This window comes from Sarcophilus harrisii, chromosome 1 (assembly GCF_902635505.1).
Source record: "Sarcophilus harrisii chromosome 1, mSarHar1.11, whole genome shotgun sequence".
NCBI lineage: Eukaryota > Metazoa > Chordata > Mammalia > Dasyuromorphia > Dasyuridae > Sarcophilus > Sarcophilus harrisii.
The window spans coordinates 497309991-497327441 of record NC_045426.1 but is presented as its reverse complement, the minus strand read 5'-3'; the positions used below and the strand labels follow the sequence as shown (position 1 = coordinate 497327441).

The 17451-nt window shown below is 35.5% G+C and overlaps 1 protein-coding gene across 4 annotated transcripts in view; it reads right to left on the bottom strand.

The window, feature by feature from the left end:
• The window catches only part of SMCHD1 (structural maintenance of chromosomes flexible hinge domain containing 1), a 222882-nt gene that overhangs the window by 18343 nt on the left and 187088 nt on the right, over positions 1–17451 (bottom strand). The gene's annotated exons all lie outside the window — the stretch shown is intronic.

Sequence of the window (17451 nt, the reverse complement as noted above, 5' to 3'; positions counted from 1 at the left end):
TTTGTGAAGAAACTGAGGAACAAAGCAGAATTAGAGAGACACAAGCCAGAGAATAGGCAAACTCAAAGGAATTCCTCAAAACACAAAAATGTAAGCAAGATGGCTCTCCTTAACATGTCCCTTGATTCCTGGCACTTGTATCCCAACTTCGAGAAGCTACTTCTGTGAGCAAATCTGGTCCACAAATTGGAATTGGTCAGTTGGAAGACTTCTTTCTTTCCTTCCTTCCTTCCTCTCCTCCTTTCTCCCTTTCTCCTTCCTTCCCTTCCTTCTTCCCTTCTTCCTTTTTCCCTCCTCCTTTTCTTTCCTTCCTTTTTCTTCCCTTTCTCCCTCTCTTTCTCCTCTCTCTTTTCTTTCTTTTTCTCTCTTTCTTACTTTGGCAATTGGGCTTAAGTGACTATATATATATATATGTATGTATATATATATATATATATATATATATATATATGCCTTGAAAAATTTTTATTCAGTCCCAAGAAAGTTAACAAATAATTGCTACCTAGCCTTAATTACTGAGTGGGTATGGCCTCAGTCTAACTGAGGCCTATTGAAGACCTTAATTTAAAAAGGTCGAGGTCTCCCATTTCATCCAGGGTCATCTCCACTTATCTTGATCTATATCTTGCCACTGGACCCAGATGGCTCTGGAAGGGAAAGTAAGGCAGGTGACTTAGCACAGCCCTCTCTCATTTAAATCCAATTCACCTGCATGTCATGGTATCACTTCCCTGATGTCCTGGTCCTCTTCAAGAATGAAGGACAAACAACAATCCCAAGTTACTGCTTGGGGCAGGTTTCTCTGGTAAATTATTCTGTCTTTGGTTAAGCTTAGATATCATTTTGCTTCAAAATCAAAGAGCTCATTTGCTTTTGCATATTTTATCAACAACCCTAATCTATAATTTCTTTGGTTTATTTTGCTATTTTCCTTAACATGTTCCTCGCAATTTGTGGTTTTCTTTTGTATAACTGCCATTGATGAATGAGAGGGAGCTAAGCTGACTGAGAATAAACTAATGGTTACTCTATTGTTTTGAGCAACCAGAAAAGTGATTTTTAATCTGTACCCTAAAGGAGAAATATTTGAAGTGTGGTTGATGGATTTGTTGGTAAATGTTTGACAACCAGCTCTCTGGGGAAAAAAGGTATACATGACACTTTAATTTGCACTATTAACATTTTCTGCATTTTAAAAATCTAGATAAATCAATAAAATAATGAATCAAGCCCTTATTTGTAGTATTTGCTCATTTTTGAGGAAAATACTCATCCTGAAAATTGAACAACCAGTTCTCTCAAGCCAGTACAAGCTGGATCTAGCACATCCCTCATATTATCCTAGTCCAAAAATTTACTTATAGGTTAAAAAAAAAAAGCATATAATTCAATCAATCAAAGATCTTAGACTAAGTATGAAAAGTCTTTGAAAGGTGAAATGATACCCATAAAGGAAGTCTATTCCAGTTGGCTTAGGGGATTTACCACTTTCCCTGAGTTCTATAGAAAAGTAATGGAACAGCTGAAAGAAATCTTTTTTCAGGACAACTGCTGTCTTCCCCATCTTGCAGTTGCAGAACTGATTATTGTCAGTATGAGTGTAAGGCTTTATTTAACACTTATTACATTTAATTTCATTTATTATGTTCTAGCTCAAAATCTTTATGGATATTCACTGTCACCCATGATGTAAGCTAATTTTTCCAGATTTCTGTCATCTGAAATTCTGAAAAGAATGTCATTTGTATATGGCTTCAGTGTATATTTGGGGCAGTAAATAAAGGTCAGAATGACAATAATTGGTGTGCATATGCAACTGAATACTTGCAGTAATTCCATACCCTCTCCCAGAGGTCTGTATTTCCCAGGAAAGGGAACCACAACTCCAAGTGTGGCCTAACCAGGGCAGAATAAAAGAGAACCAATAGCTTCTCCTTATTCAATTACAGACTATCTTTTAAAATATAAAAAAACCCAAATATTTTAAGCTCCAAATTATCAGCACATATACTTCCCCAGGGCTGGTTTTCTGAGCACACTGGTTCCAGTGCCCTTGTGTGTAGGTTGCAGCACAAAAAGAGCCCTTTACAATTACTAGATGTAAAGTTAATTCTATCAAAGTAGATTCTTTTTAATTAAACATTACACTTTTCCAAGAAAGAAAAATTATGTACATACAATGGTAAATAAAATATATTATAGTTCCTTCTGTCTCCACCAATTCCCTTTAATGTAAAGATAATTACTTTATTTTAAAAATTGCTTCAGGCTGATTCCATAACTAAGCCAAAGACATCATTTGTAAATTATATAAGTACCAATATAAAGAATAGCGACTGGATCTAGGATTCGCTGGTCTAGGGAAGTCCCCAGGTGAGAATATTTCCTCTGTCAATGTAAGTTAGTACATTCTTTGCAAGTTATAGTCCTCAAGAATTATCTAGATCTCTGACAAGTTAGTGATTACTCCAGGGTCACACAACCTGTATGTCAGAAATAGAACTTGAACCCAGGTATCCATGGTTCTAAGAATATCTCTCCATCCACTCTGCCATGGTGTTTCTCCCAAAATAAGAATCTCCTAAAAATATGAGATTGCCAGGATGTGGCTTCCATCTGAATCAGTTAACAATTGCAAGGCCTAAGAAGGAAGAGCAGCAGTGAGGAAAGGAAGAAAGTTAGTAAAGGCTGATTGAGAAATAGAGTTTGGAACCTCTCTTCTCATTAACCTTGATGTGAATAGAGAACAAAACAAAGTTTAATAGTTTTTATTTATTTCTTATTTCCTTTAACCAGCCGGCACAGCTTTTATAAATCTGAACCTCTTTGAAGCTTTCAACTCTGCTTTCATAATAGCGTTAGTTATTTGATAGAGCATCTCCAGGGATCTTTCTGTTTCTCCTCTTTTCTTTTACTCCTAACTGAATTAATAGGATCACTCCTAAATGACTAAAGTGAATTGGAGGGAGGAAAAACCTCCCTTCAAATGAGGCTGCCAAAAAATGACTTTTTCCATACTCTTGCACAGGATTCCAAACTCCAGTCAAGTCAAAGAACCGAGTAAAATGGGCCTTCTTCCTAGGCTAAGCATGTGATATCTATCCACAGCATTGTCTCACTCTGATGGACATCTTCCATGTCACAGCTGCCTTTAACTACTACTAAATAACTAGCAGTAACAAACCAAACACTGCAAAACCAGGAGCTTTACAAGGCAACCTTGCCAGCTTTCTCTCTAAAAAAGAAAAAGAATGATGCTGCTTCTTTCCAAATCTTTTTTTAAACAGGTAAAGATCAGTCAGAAATGATGTTATTGAAAAATATCTACTAACTTTTTTTTAAACCATTTTGATAGGTTACTGCTTTTGGTGGAGTTGATTTATTTTGAACATCTAGTACGTGTGTTTAATAAATGCTCATAAGAACTGTTCGGTTCTGCACACATATATTGTATCCAAGATCTACTGTAACCTATTTAACATGTATAGGACTGCTTGCCATCTGGGGGAGGAGGTGGAGGGAGGGAAGGGAAAAATCACAACAGAAGTGAATGCAAGATAATGTTGTAAAAAATTTCCCTGGCATGGGTTCTGTCAATAAAAAGTTATTTAAATAAAAAAATAAAAATAAATGCTCATAAGATTGGACATAATTCTGCAAAATACTTCAAAATGTAAGAGATTATCAGAATATTCAAATCCATACTATTTAGGACAGATTCGCCCCTTTAAATAGGCCTAGCCATACTTAAAACAAATTCAATACGGATGTGATAATCAAGACAGTATTTCCCACTTTAAGGAAATGTACTTTTTTTAAATTAAAGCTTTTTATTTTCAAAACATATGCATGGTTAATTTTTCAACATTGATCCCTGCAAAACCTTTTGTTCCAAATTATCACCCCCTTCCATCCACCTCTCCTCTAGATGCCAAGTAATCCAATACATGTTAAACATGATAAAACTATATGTTAAATCCAATATATGCATATATTTTATACAATTATCTTGCTGCACAAGAAAAATCAGATCAAAGAGGAAAAAGAAATGAGAAAGAAAACAAAATGCAGGCAAACAAGAACAAAAAAATGTGAGAATGCTATATTGTGATCCACACTTGGTCCCCATAATCCTCTCCCTGGGTGCAGATGGCTCTTTTCATCACAAGATTGTTGGAACTGGTCTGAATCATCTCATTGTTGAAGAGAGCCATGTCCATCAGAATTGATCATCATATAGTGTTGTTGTTGAAGTATATAAGGATCTCCTGGTCCTGCTCATTTCACTCAGCATCAGTTCATGTAAGTCTCTCCAGGCCTCTCTGAAATCTTCCTGCTGGTCATTGCTTATAGAACAATAATGTTCCATAACATTCATATACCACAATTTATTCAGCCATTCTCCAATTGATGGGCATCCACTCAGTTTCCAGTTTCTGGCCACTACAAAAAGGACTGCCACAAACATTTTTGCACATGTGGGTCCTTTTCCTTCCTTTAGGATCTCTTTGGGATACAAGCCCAGGAGAGACACTGCTGGATTGAAGGGAATACACATTTTGATTGCTCTTTGGGTATAGTTTCTAATTGCTCTCCAGAAGGGCCAGTAGGAGTTCACACCCTCACCAACAATACATTAGGGTCTCAGTTTTCCCACAGGGGAAATACACTTTAAAGAAATGCTATGTGACAGATTGGGGAGAGGAGTTGAGATCCAGATCTGTGATTTTTTGGTGAAAGGAGTTCCCCAGCAAGGAAACGCCTTTTGTCAATGCAATAGACATTTTCTTTATAACATATAGTTTGAGAGTTGTCTAGGACACTGAGAGGTTTAATAACTTGTCCAAAGTAACAGAGCCAGTGTGGGTCGAAAGCAGCACCAGAACCCAGTTCATTCAAACTCCTTATAGACAAATTGCCTAGACACTCTACTATACTGTCATTCATATAAAAAATCAAAAAAAATTTTTTTAAGATTCTGATATTAATATATTAGAACATGTAACTGATTTATTTTAGTTTATTTTTTATATCTTTGTCTTAGATTCTTTAATGTTGCCAAAATGAAGACCTTGGATAAGAAAAACTATGCTTGCCATTTATCAATTCATCCAAAAAATATTAAAAACTATGTGACTGTGTTAAATATTGGGAAAGATACTTAGTTCACAAATATAGCTAAGCAAAAATGGGGCATTCCTATGCAAACCACAACTGAAAAAAAATGTCTCAGGCATATCTTTTGTGTAGTGCAAACTGTTATCTGTTGGCACCTTGTGCTGTTTTCCTCACTATGTTACTTATCATCTCCCACTTTCTAGTTTAACCACAATTATGGCATTTCTCTCTTGACTTCTTCTTAATCCTCTTGAAATTGCTAATGCTGATGAATTATTTTGCTCAATTCCAGTACAGAATTCTACTTGAATATGACTTTTTCTATCCAAGCATTTTCTTTCCTTCATCTCCTGTTTATTGCCCTTAATTATGTTTATGGGATTAATGATTTCCTCAACACCAGAGGATTTTTTTCAAGAGGAAAAAATGTTTTTCCTTTTCCAAGTGGAGGTTATTTGAGTACTTGTCAGGATGTTGTAAATAAGATCCATGGTTTTGACTAGAGTTCTTTCATTCCAGCATTCTAGCAGTATTGGTAAGATTCTTTTCTCCTTACTTTTCTTACAGAAGTTTCCATTAAACATCTGAGGATGGACTTGAATTCGGGTCTTCCTGATTTTCAGCCCTAGCATACTATACACCATGTCATTTAGTTGGCTTTTGCTCAGGTAATAGTCTTAACTTACTGATGAATAAGAGGATGTGGCCTGATAAACAGCAAGTCACTTACCCATATCATGAAAGAATCTGAGTGTTAAAAAAGAAAAACAGAACCTACCCCTGTTTTGGAGATCTTTTTGAGAATGTTTTCCTGAAGAAAATATTAGGGAGTAACTGGAGATTACTTGGGGGGAAGGGTAACTAGAAACATAAGCAGAAAAAATGCATTCATTTAATTGAAAGGAAAAATTTTGAATAGCCAAGAATTGAAATAAACTTACTAACAAAAGCATGATAGTGTAAGCCTGGAACATCTCTCTCCTTCCTCCAATACTTCTCACATAGTGATTTGAATGAATGATTGCTGAATGTCTAGGACTAGTAGAAACAAAAAGCTCATGAAGTAAAGGCCTGAACCTCCATGAGGGAATAAATCTAAATTGTCCCCCTATTGTCCTATCTGTCCTATCTGTTGAGTAAGCCATTAGGAGCAATTACTGAGCACTAGCTAGATACAAAATAACTTTCCATCCATAATAACAGTGATTGACATTTATAAAACATAATAGTTTAAAAATAGCACTTTACATTACATTACCATATCATTGGTCTTCCCCAATATCTTTTAAAGTTAGTTGATTTAAAGTTGGTTGATGCTTATGTGCCCTAAAGCAAATTAACTTCACATCTCTGAGACTCAGTTTTCTAGACCTAGACAACCTGAGTTCTCTTCTAGCTTTCAATATAAGATTTTATATTGCATTTTATAATAATAGCATTTTATATGTATATAAAATATACAGATATATAAAATAGTACTTTATATGTATATAAAATATACATATATATAAATATATAAAAATATTTTATATGTATATAAGAAAATTAAGGTATAGTTAAGTGAGATAAGTTGCCCAAAGTCACATAGATAATAAGTTTCACTTCGAGGTCTTTTGTTTCAAATGACCTGGTCTTTCTACTATATCACAGTTGCCCTTAGAGAAGAAAACTCTATAATATCCTCAATTAGAGATAAATAACAATGCCAAATTCTCTCCTAAGGACATATTCCCCAAGGTAAGGGAAAGTGAGATTTGATCCTGAATTAACACATTCTGAACTGAATGATAATGATAACAAGATAGCATCCCAGGGTATTCAACTTCTACACTTCCTTCCAGTTTTAAATCTACCATCTTATGTGGGGAGGACAGATTTTCTGATACCTTCACATATAAAGGAACTTAAAAATGATTTTCCTCATAGAAACCTACAGCTTTTTAGACTTTAGAAATAATGTAGTTTAATTCCTATCCTGAAACTGATGGATGGATGCATGGATGAATTCAGAAAAGTTAAGGGACCAGCCAATGGTTCCCCAGGTGGTAAGCACCAGAGCCAGTATTTAAACCCACATGTAAGCTCTGAGATACAATGAAAAGAACATTTTCAATGCTCCAAGTCATTATTAATCAGAGAAATGCAAATTAAGACAACTCTGAGATACCACTACACACCTGTCAGAGTGGCTAAGATGACAGGAAAAAATAATGATGATTGTTGGAGGGGATGCGGGAAAACTGGGACACTGATACATTATTGGTGGAGTTGTGAACAAATCCAACCATTCTGGAAAGCAATCTGGAATTATGCCCAAAAAGTTATCAAACTGTGAATACCCTTTGATCCAGCAGTGTTACTACTGGGCTTATACCCCAAAGAGGGGTATAAGGGTCCCATATGTGTCAAAATGTTTGTGGCAGCCCTCTTTGTAGTGGCCAGAAACTGGAAAATGAATGGATGCCCTTCAATTGGAGAATGGTTGGGTAAATTGTGGTATATGAATGTTATGGAATATTATTGTTCTGTAAGAAATGACCAGCAGGATGAATACAGAGAGGCTTGGAGAGACTTACATGAACTGATGCTGAGTGAAATGAGCAGAACCAGGAGATCATTATATATGTCAACAATGATATTGTATGAAGATGTATTCTGATGGAAGTGGATTTCCTTGACAAAGAGACCTAATTCAGTTTTAGTTGATCAGTGATGGACAGAAGCAGCTACACCCAAAGAAAGAACACTGGGAAATGAATGTAAACTCTTTGCATTTTTGTTTTTCTTCCTGGGTTATTTTTACCTTCTGAATCCAATTCTTCCTGTGCAACAAGAGAACTGTTCGGTTCTGCACACATATATTGTATCTAGGATATACTGTGACATATTTAACATGTATAAGACTGCATGCTATCTGGGGGAGGCGTTGGAGGGAGGGAGGGGAAAAGTTGGAACAAAAATGAGTGCAAGGGATAATGCTGTAAAAAATTACCCAGGCATGGGTTCTGTCAATAAAAAGTTACAATTATTTAAAAAAAAAAAAAAGAAAGAAAGAAAGAAAAGAACATTTTCCCTAAAGTTAGAGGATCTGAATTCAGTATCATTTTTGGCATTTATTGCCTATATGACCTTGGGTGGATCCTTTAAGTCAAGTCAACAAACATTTTTTACTGTGCAACTAGTAGGGACTGGGAATACAAAGAAAGGCAAAAACAAAGCCTTGACCTCAAAGAGCTCACATTCTAAGGCCTGAAACAACATGATAAACAAGTAGGTAAATTAAAGACATCTATAGAGTAAATAGAAGGGCCTCAGAGAAGGAAAGGCATTGGCAATTGTGGAAAGTCTCTTAGTGTGGGTGACACTGAGAGGTAGAGGCAGTGGGGCGAGCACTTCTGGAACAGGGGACGGGAAAGGAGATGGAGTGTCAAGGAACTACATAGAATGCCGGCAATATTACTGAAAAGTACAGTATATAGAAGAAAAAAAAATTGTAATGCCAAATAAGAATTAATAGTTGAACTTGGAGGTCTTAGGGAGCCATGTTTTTGTTTTTTTGTTTTTTGGGGGGTTTTTTAGTGTTTTTGTTTTAATGTATTTTTTTATTTCCTCCAGTTACATATGAAACAATTTTTTTACAATTGTTTTTAATGCTTTGAGTTCCAGGTTCTCCTTTCTCCCCACACTCACTTGCCCACTGAGTAGGTACATTTGAAAGTATGCAAAACATTTCCATAAAAGTCATGTTTCAAAAGAAAACAGACTCTTAAGAAAAAAAAAAGTTGTTGTTGTTGTTGTTTTTAAAGTATGCTTCAATCTCTATGCAGAGACAATCAGTTTTTTCTGGATAGCATTTTTCATCTCAGGTCTTTCAGAGTAGTCTTGTATCATTGTATTGCTGAGAATAGCAAAATCATTCACAGCTGATCATTCCACAACATTGCTCTTACTTTGTACATAGCACATTTTACTTTGCTTGAGCTCTAGGAGGACTTTCCAAGCTTTTTCTGAGAACATCCTGCTCATCATTTCTTTCTTTCTTTCTTTCTTTTTTGGGGGGAATGGATTTTTTTTATTATAGCTTTTTATTTATAAGATATATGCTTTGGTAATTTTTCAGCATTGACAATTGCAAAACCTTTTGTTCCAATTTTTTCCCTCCTTCCCCCCACCCCTTGCCCCAGATGTCAGGTAGACCAATACATGTTAAATATGTTAAAGTATATGTTAAATCCAATATATGTATACATGTCCATACAGTTATTTTGCTGCACAAAAAGAATCAGACTTTGAAATAATGGACAATTAACCTGTGAAGGAAATCAAAAATGCAGGCGGACAAAAATAGAGGGATTGGGAATTCTATGTAGTGGTTCACACTCATTTTTCCCAGAGTTCTTGCACTGGGTGTAGCTGGTTCAATTCATTACTGCTTTATTGGAACTGATTTGGTTCATCTTATTGCTGGAGATGGCCACCTCCATCAGAATTGGTCATCATATAGTATTGTTGTTGAAATATATGATGATCTGCTGGTGCTGCTCATTTCACTCAGCATCAGTTCATGTAAGTCTCTCCAGGCCCTTCTGAAATCATCCTGCTGGTCATTTCTTACAGAACAATAATATTCCATAACATTCATATGCCACAATTTACTCAGCCATTCTCCAATTGATGGGCATCTACTGAGTTTCCAGTTTCTGGCCACTACAAAGAGGGCTGCCACAAACATTCTTGCACATACAGGTCTCTTTCCCTTCGTTAAGATCTCTTTGGGATATAAGCCCAGTAGCAACAAAGGGTATGCACAATTTGATAACTTTTTGCTGCTCATTATTTCTTAAAGAACAATATTCTATCATAATCACATACCACAATCTATTCAGTCATTCCCCAATTCAGGGGCATCTCCTCAATTTTCAATTCTTTACCCTGAGAAAAGAACTTCAAAAAAACTTTTGGACATATAGGTCTTTTTCCTTTTTTCAGAAAAAAAAATCTCTTTGGGGGGTTCATGCCTTTTATATTGTAGTATTGTTAGGTCAAAGTATATACATTAATTAATTCTTTGGGCTTAGTTCATATCTTTTGATCATTTATCAATGGGGGGAATGGCTCTTATTTTTTTAAATAAATTTGACACAGTTCCCTATACATTTGAGAAATAAGGCCCTCAGAGAAACTTGCTTCAAAATTCTTTTCCCAGTTATTATTGCTAACTGTATTTCCTTCTCTGTTTATTGTAGTCTCTTTCTCTCCTTTTACCCTGACCCTCCTCAAAAGTGGTTTGCTACTGACCACCCTCTCTCTCAGTATGCCCTCTCTTCTATCACTCTCCCTCTTTCTCATATCTCCTTTCCCTCTTACTTTCCTACAGGGTAAGATAGATTTCTATATCCATATTAGTTTTGTATGTTTTTTTATCTTTCAGCCAATTCTGATGAGAATAAGGTTCACTCACTCCTCCCCCCTTTCTCTTCTTCCCCTCCATTGTAAAAGCTTTTTCTTGCCTCTTTTATGGCAATTAATTTATATCATTCTACCTCTCTCTTTCCTTTTCTCCCATAGTTATTATGGGGTTCTTGGTTCTTAGTAACTAGGTGGATGTTAACAGGAGAGAATCTGAATTACTAACCAAGCTATTCTCTCAAGGCAAGCAGCGAGGAGAACTAATATGATTATCTCTTTAAGTGAATCTTGTGTTTCTTGTCAGATTCCTTACATTGACAAACCCCATAGTTATTTTATCCAATCAGATAGCCCAAATATATAATGTCAATCCTGGAGGTTATTTTTCTCCTACAAAAGAACATACCTGTACCCCAATCTCCCACTAAACTTCTTTTTTAGAAATTTAGCCCTTTTATCCCAAGTTCCTGTCTTATGGCAGCAAATTCTCCGGGAACTTTGTTTGCCTTGTAATGTCTTTCTCCTTGTAGCAAACTTCTTTTAGAATACAAAATCCTTTTAGGGTTAGCCTGCCATTCAATGGCATAATCCCCCAATTCTTTACAGGTTCATTAGGAACCACTTCCTTATGGCAGCAAGTTCTCTAGGAACTTGCCCTGCCTTAGAGTCTTCTGCTAGTTAATTGTAGGTTCTGCTAGGGAACTTAGCTCTAGTCTTTTCCCACATTAATTGCTAAAACTCCCTTTTGGAAATTTGTCTGTTGTTAGCAGCATAATAAAATCTTTTCTTCTTGATTTGAAGGTGTTAACCTATACATTCTTTTGAAACAACTCATGACACTGGCCCAAGATCCCAGTATATTCTGGGGGTTCAGCACTCGCACCCCTGTGCCCCATCAGTTGTGTCTGTAACTAGAAAAAAGGGGATATAGATGGGAGTTATTGTGAAAGTAGAAATGATAAGACAAGGCAATGGAATGGGTATGGGGAAGGCAAGGGGAGAGTTAGGATGAAATTGAGGTGACAAAACCAGGTGACTGGAAGGATGGTAATTCAAGATATCTAAAAGGCAGTTAATGAGGACTAAAGCTCAACAAAGGAACTGGGTCAGAATATTATAGCTTTGGGAGTCATTTGGATAGAAATAATAATTGAATCCATGGGAGGTGATGAGGTCACCACGAAAATATAGAGAGAAAAGAACCCAGGACAGAGTCTTCACATGCTAACCATTAGTGGGTATAACCATTAGAATGTAAGCTCCTTGAAGGCAGGGACTATCTTTTGCTGTTATATTTTTTTTAATCCCCCCATTTGGCACAGTGACTAGAATATAGTAGGGGCTTAATACATGTCAATTGATTGTTAATAAAGAACCAACAAAGGAGCTGAGAAGGAGGTGTTAAGATATATAGAAAGAGAATATGGAGAAGACAGTCATGAAAATCTAATAAAGGGACATAGAAAGCAAGATAAGAAGATAAAGGTGATCAACAGTGTCAAATGCTACAGAGAAGTCAAGAAGGTTTTGGATTGAGAAAATGTTATTTTCTTTGAATCAATTAAGAGATCATTGGTAGTAACAGATAAGGTAACTTCAGGCAAATGAGAAAGAAGGAAATTGGAAGAGAATTGGGGGAAAGGAAACACAATTGTAAATGTGTTTTTTAAATTTTTTTTCTCAAATTTGGGCAAATTTTCTCAAATTGGGGCAGCTAGGTGCCGCAGTGGATAAAGCATCAGCCCTAAAGTCAGGAGGACCTGAGTTCAAACCTGATTTCAGACACTTAACACTTCCTAACTGTGTGACCCTGGGCAAGTCACTCAACCCCAATTGCCTCAGCAAAAAAAAAAAAAAAAAAAAGGGCGGGGAAGAGAGATTTAGGACAATAGTGAGTGTCATATTACAACAGAGATAGGAGGATCAAGTGAAGATTTCACTTATATAGCACAACTTATTTGGACATTTCTCAATTAATGGGCAATCTGATATTTTAGCCAATCTAATAATATGCTCGTGACCAATATATTTTAGTTTGCTTATTTCTAGCTTAATTTCTCCATTCTCATCTGTCATTCTGAAAGACAAACTTGAAGCTGAATAAAACTGCACAGTCTAATAAGTTAAAAAATTTACATTAAAGTTCAAAGGAAGAAGAAAACTGAATAAAGAATTAAAATTCAAGTTTTCTTTATAGAAAAAAAATCACACAAAAAAGAAAGTACAGTGATTGAACATAGTGTCTTATTTATTCTAAATGCAATTCCTTATTTACAGGTGTAAATTGCTTTTAGTGTATCTGTTTCTTTAGTTAGCAAAATTTTCCATTTGCTGCCTTGGGTATTGCTTAAAACTTGAGGAATGCTAATACTTTTGGTTCCAAGAAACTCGGCTACTGCCTTACAAAGTAAGATGGGGCACACAAACAATTCATGGGTAACGGGTAAACCTCTTGGCTTCCTGAAATAAGTTGTAAGTTATCTATACTTCACTATAGAGACCATCACTATTCTAAGAAATGAATACATATCTAAGCAACAATGTTTTCCAGACATGAATTTATTTTCTGCAGTGTAGATCCTTATTTCAGAAGGCCAAATCTATTTTTTCTCCCCCACACCCCATACACACCCTTTCTCATTTTAGAGGGAAAAAAAGGTAACTAGATAAAAATATTTTGTTTCCAAAATAGTTATTCAGATCTTTTTCCACAATGAGGATTAAGTATTTTACAAACTTGATAAGATTAGGTATCTCAAGTGTTATCTTGTAAAAAAAAATTTTTTTTTCAAAGTTATTCTGAGTTAGAAAGTCTATACAATTTTTTCTTGCATACTCTGCAAGATATATCTGTAAATGACACTACTCAAAGAAATCATTTAAATCTGGAAATTCCAATGCAGAATGCCATTATTACTGTATGATTCAATCATTGTTGTCTACATCCCAAAAACATTTTTTAAAATCAAAGAAAAAATATGTAAACTTAAGTTCTTCTTCTATATTTTAATTATCATTAGGCAAATTATACAAAATTTACCTTATGCATTATTTCTAAAAAATACTAGATCTAATATTTGCTTCATTATATAGTTAATGTTATGAATTTAAATCGGTACTGGCTGAAATTAACAGGTTCTGAAAACTGGATATAATCCCTTCTTTCTCTCCCTTCCCTACTATAATTCTTATATTAAAACTATGTGTGTAATGCATAATTGAGTTTGAGTGTTCAAAAAATAATAAAAACATTAGCCTCAACATGAATTTTAAAATAATGTGTCAGTTCAGAAATTGGGACCTGCTAATATTTAATAAAGTTGTTTATTTTTTCTTTAAGTACAACCCTGACAAATTCCTGGTCTAAAACTTTTCTGTAACTCCCTATTACTTTTAGGATAAAAGAGAAATCTCTGAACATGGCATTTACAGTTCTTTACAATGTGGCTTCTATCTTTCTGGTCCTATTTCAGGTCACCTTTTTACACATGACACATGCTAGCTAAACAGGTCAATTTTCACTTCCCTGGTCTTTGCAGTGTTCCATCTTTCATCTCCATTCTTATAAACAAGCTGTCTCAGCCTCAAATGCACTTCCTTCTCATCTTCACCTCTTAGAATCCTGAGCTTCTTTCAACTGTTTCTCAGGTCACGTGACAACCTCTATGGGAAATTGTCCTGATCCTTCTACTTGATAATGCTTTCTACCTTCTCAAATAATAATATATTAGTTCATTTACATCTTTGCCCTTTTACTAGAATACAAGTTCTTTGAAAGTGGAAGCTCTGGGGCAGGTGGCACAGTGGGTAGAGCACCAGCCCTGAAATCAGGAGGACCTGAGTTCAAATGTGACCTCAGACACTTAACACTTCCTGGCTGTGTGATTTTTGGGTGTCACTTAACTTCAATTGCCTTAGCGATAGAAAGTGGAGGGTTCCTCCTCCCCCCCTTCATTTTTTGTATTCTTAGCACTTAACACATTTCATTGCAAATAGCAAGAATTTAATCATTGAATGGATTGGGTCCCTGGAGATGAATTAATTTTTTTCCACTCCCACCTATTAAATAGGCTTTGTGTCAAAAAGAAAAGTATCTCAACAAATTTCTACAATAGAAAACAACTGATTTTCAGTATTATACCATACTAGAAATGAAAACCAAAAATAAGTTAAATTAGGTAAAGTGGCAAAAGCCTATTTACTATTAAGATTCAGGCAAACCCCCTTTGTTTAAATAGTAAGACATTGCTCTAAAAGCTCTAGAATTACAGTTCCAAATTACTCACCCTGGAATGAGGGAAGCCTGGGATGAACTAGTGAAAGGGGTGAGGAAAGGGAAGGACCCAGCACCATTTGCAGAGGTGTGGTTAATAATTTTATTGTGATAATGGCTGATGAGTATCAGATTTTTTAGCTTTTGCTCTCTGAGGTTACATAACCTTATATAATATGTCCATATTCCTCATAGTTATGGCAGTAAAGTCATTAATCTGATTTCATAGGAAGTTTATAGAATGAATCTCATCACTTGATAATTATACATTATTATCTCACTAAACTGAAAAAGTTTGCTTATTTTTTTCCTCTAAAGATACAAATGGAAATCAAAACACAATATTAAACTTGAACAAACTGTGATGAGATAAGGTATAGCTAGTGTGCTAATAGTGCACACTACAGGAATCTGAAGCTAAAGGATTAAGGTATGACTCTCAGATTTGCTTCTTGCTTACCTGTATGACTTTATTATGCAAGCCATGACTATTCTGGGCCTCCAGATCATCAATTTTAAGCTAGAAGGGACCTCATCAAGTTTAATCATTTGTAAAATTATTAAATGAAATAGAACTCTAAGTTAGTTTCTTCCAGATCTAAAATCTCTGATTCTCTGACAGAGGTAAACACTTATAAATACTTGATGTTTTACTTCCTGCTATTAAAATCCTTTCCATTCAACTATTAGCACTTTATTGGTGTCTATTCATAAAACAAAGTAACAAGACATAGAACAGTTATTAGGAGAGTGTCATATAGATATGAAAGAGATTTGTAATTTTACTGCTATAGGGAACTCTCAAATCAGAAAGCCCTGGTCACCATCTCCTTTACTAATTACTAATTACTAATCTGAGAGACTTGCCAGTAGGGACTGAGTTCAGATGACTTATCCAAGATCACACAATCAATCTATATTAGAGGGTGGCTTGAATCCAAGTCTTTTTATTTTCATGACTATATTCACAATGCCATTATAGGATTATTTAAATAAGAAAACTTGTGATTTATAAAATATTTTTTTAATCATGAATTTCAAGTGAAAGTCCAAGAACCTTGGACTTGGAAAAAACATCAGAGCAGCCTTCAGTAAGGGATTGGGTCTGCCCAACTAGCTATCTTTATCAGTTCTTTGTTGTTGTTCAGTCATTTAGTCATGTCTGACTCTTTGTTACCCATTTTGGGTTTCCCTGGCAAACATACTTGAATGTTTGGCCGTTTCCTACTCCAGATCATCTTACAGATGAAGCAATTGAGGCAAAAAGGATTATATAATTTATCACACAGTTAGATTTGAATTTAGGAAGATGAATCTTTCTGAACCAAGGTTCAGCATTCTATCCCCTATGGAACCTTAGCAGCTCCTTACCATCAGCTATTTATAATAGGAGAAATGAGAGACTTCATATTTGCTCATCACAACAGATAGAAATAATAAATTGAGAAAGAAAATGCTGCCTCAGGAAAGTGTGCTTCCCCTCATGAGAACAAGAATCACCTATGAGCAAATCTGTTGTCAGTGATAATGGGATTCTTGTTCAAATATGGATTAGACAAGAAGTCCTTTGATACCCCTTCCATCTTTGAGATTCTGTAAATCATAAGTGATTTATTCTTTAAAACGAGGGAGGACTCTCAGTGATATACAAATTTAAACCAGAAATTGGAATATGGAAGATAAAATTCTGTTTCTAACTCTCAGGTGATGAGAAACACACAGAAAATCAGTTAAAAACTCTTATCAAATGCCTTCTCTGAGCTAGATATTATGCCAGGTCCTGTATACTAAAAATCAAAGAATGAAGCAATAGTTACTCTCAAGAAGCTTACAACATAACCAGAGAAACAAGTGTTTACATAAATTTATAGAGAATTCTTTATAAAGAGAATAAATACAAGCAAGTGTAACACCCTCACTAGGTTTCTTCCTAGTTTAGTACCTGCTGCCACCTGAGATTCCACGGATAGCCCTGAGGGTCTACCCTTGTACTGTGATAACTCATCATTAACTGGTGAGGTGTGTTTCTGAATAACAATCAGCTCAACAACAACAACAACAACAACAACAACAACAACAACAACAACAACAACGTAGCTGCAAAACATTCTTTACTTCCCCTCATAGAATGGGGCCACGTTCTCCCACAAGTACACAGCACTCATAAAAAAAAAAAAAAAAAAAAAAAAACTTGGATCAAACTTAAAGTACAGAAGGAATGAAGCACATGTGTGAGATGCATATATGGCAAAGGTAAATTAATCAGGTGGTCTCCCAGGGTCTGTTTCTCTCCATATCTAGTTGTCTTCTTAGCTGTCAGGGCCTTGATTTTTGAAGGAGTTTCCTTCCTCAAAATCTGACTTCTTGGTATCTGAAGAATATGGTTCTGTTCCCAGATAGTTCAATGTTTTCTACCAGTCAAAGAGCTCCACTTCAATGCAATATACCAGGATAGAGAAACCTCCTCTCCACCAAAAGGGATTTCCTTTCAAGATCCTGCTTCTTCCTCTGCTTCTGGATCCTAGGCTGAAACTACCTTGAATTCCCCAGAAGCATGGCTAATTTATTTTCTCAACACAAACTGTTTTTCTTTTTTGAGTCACTCAAGGGATTTATTCCTACTTTGAAAAAGTATGGCCAAAATTTTACAG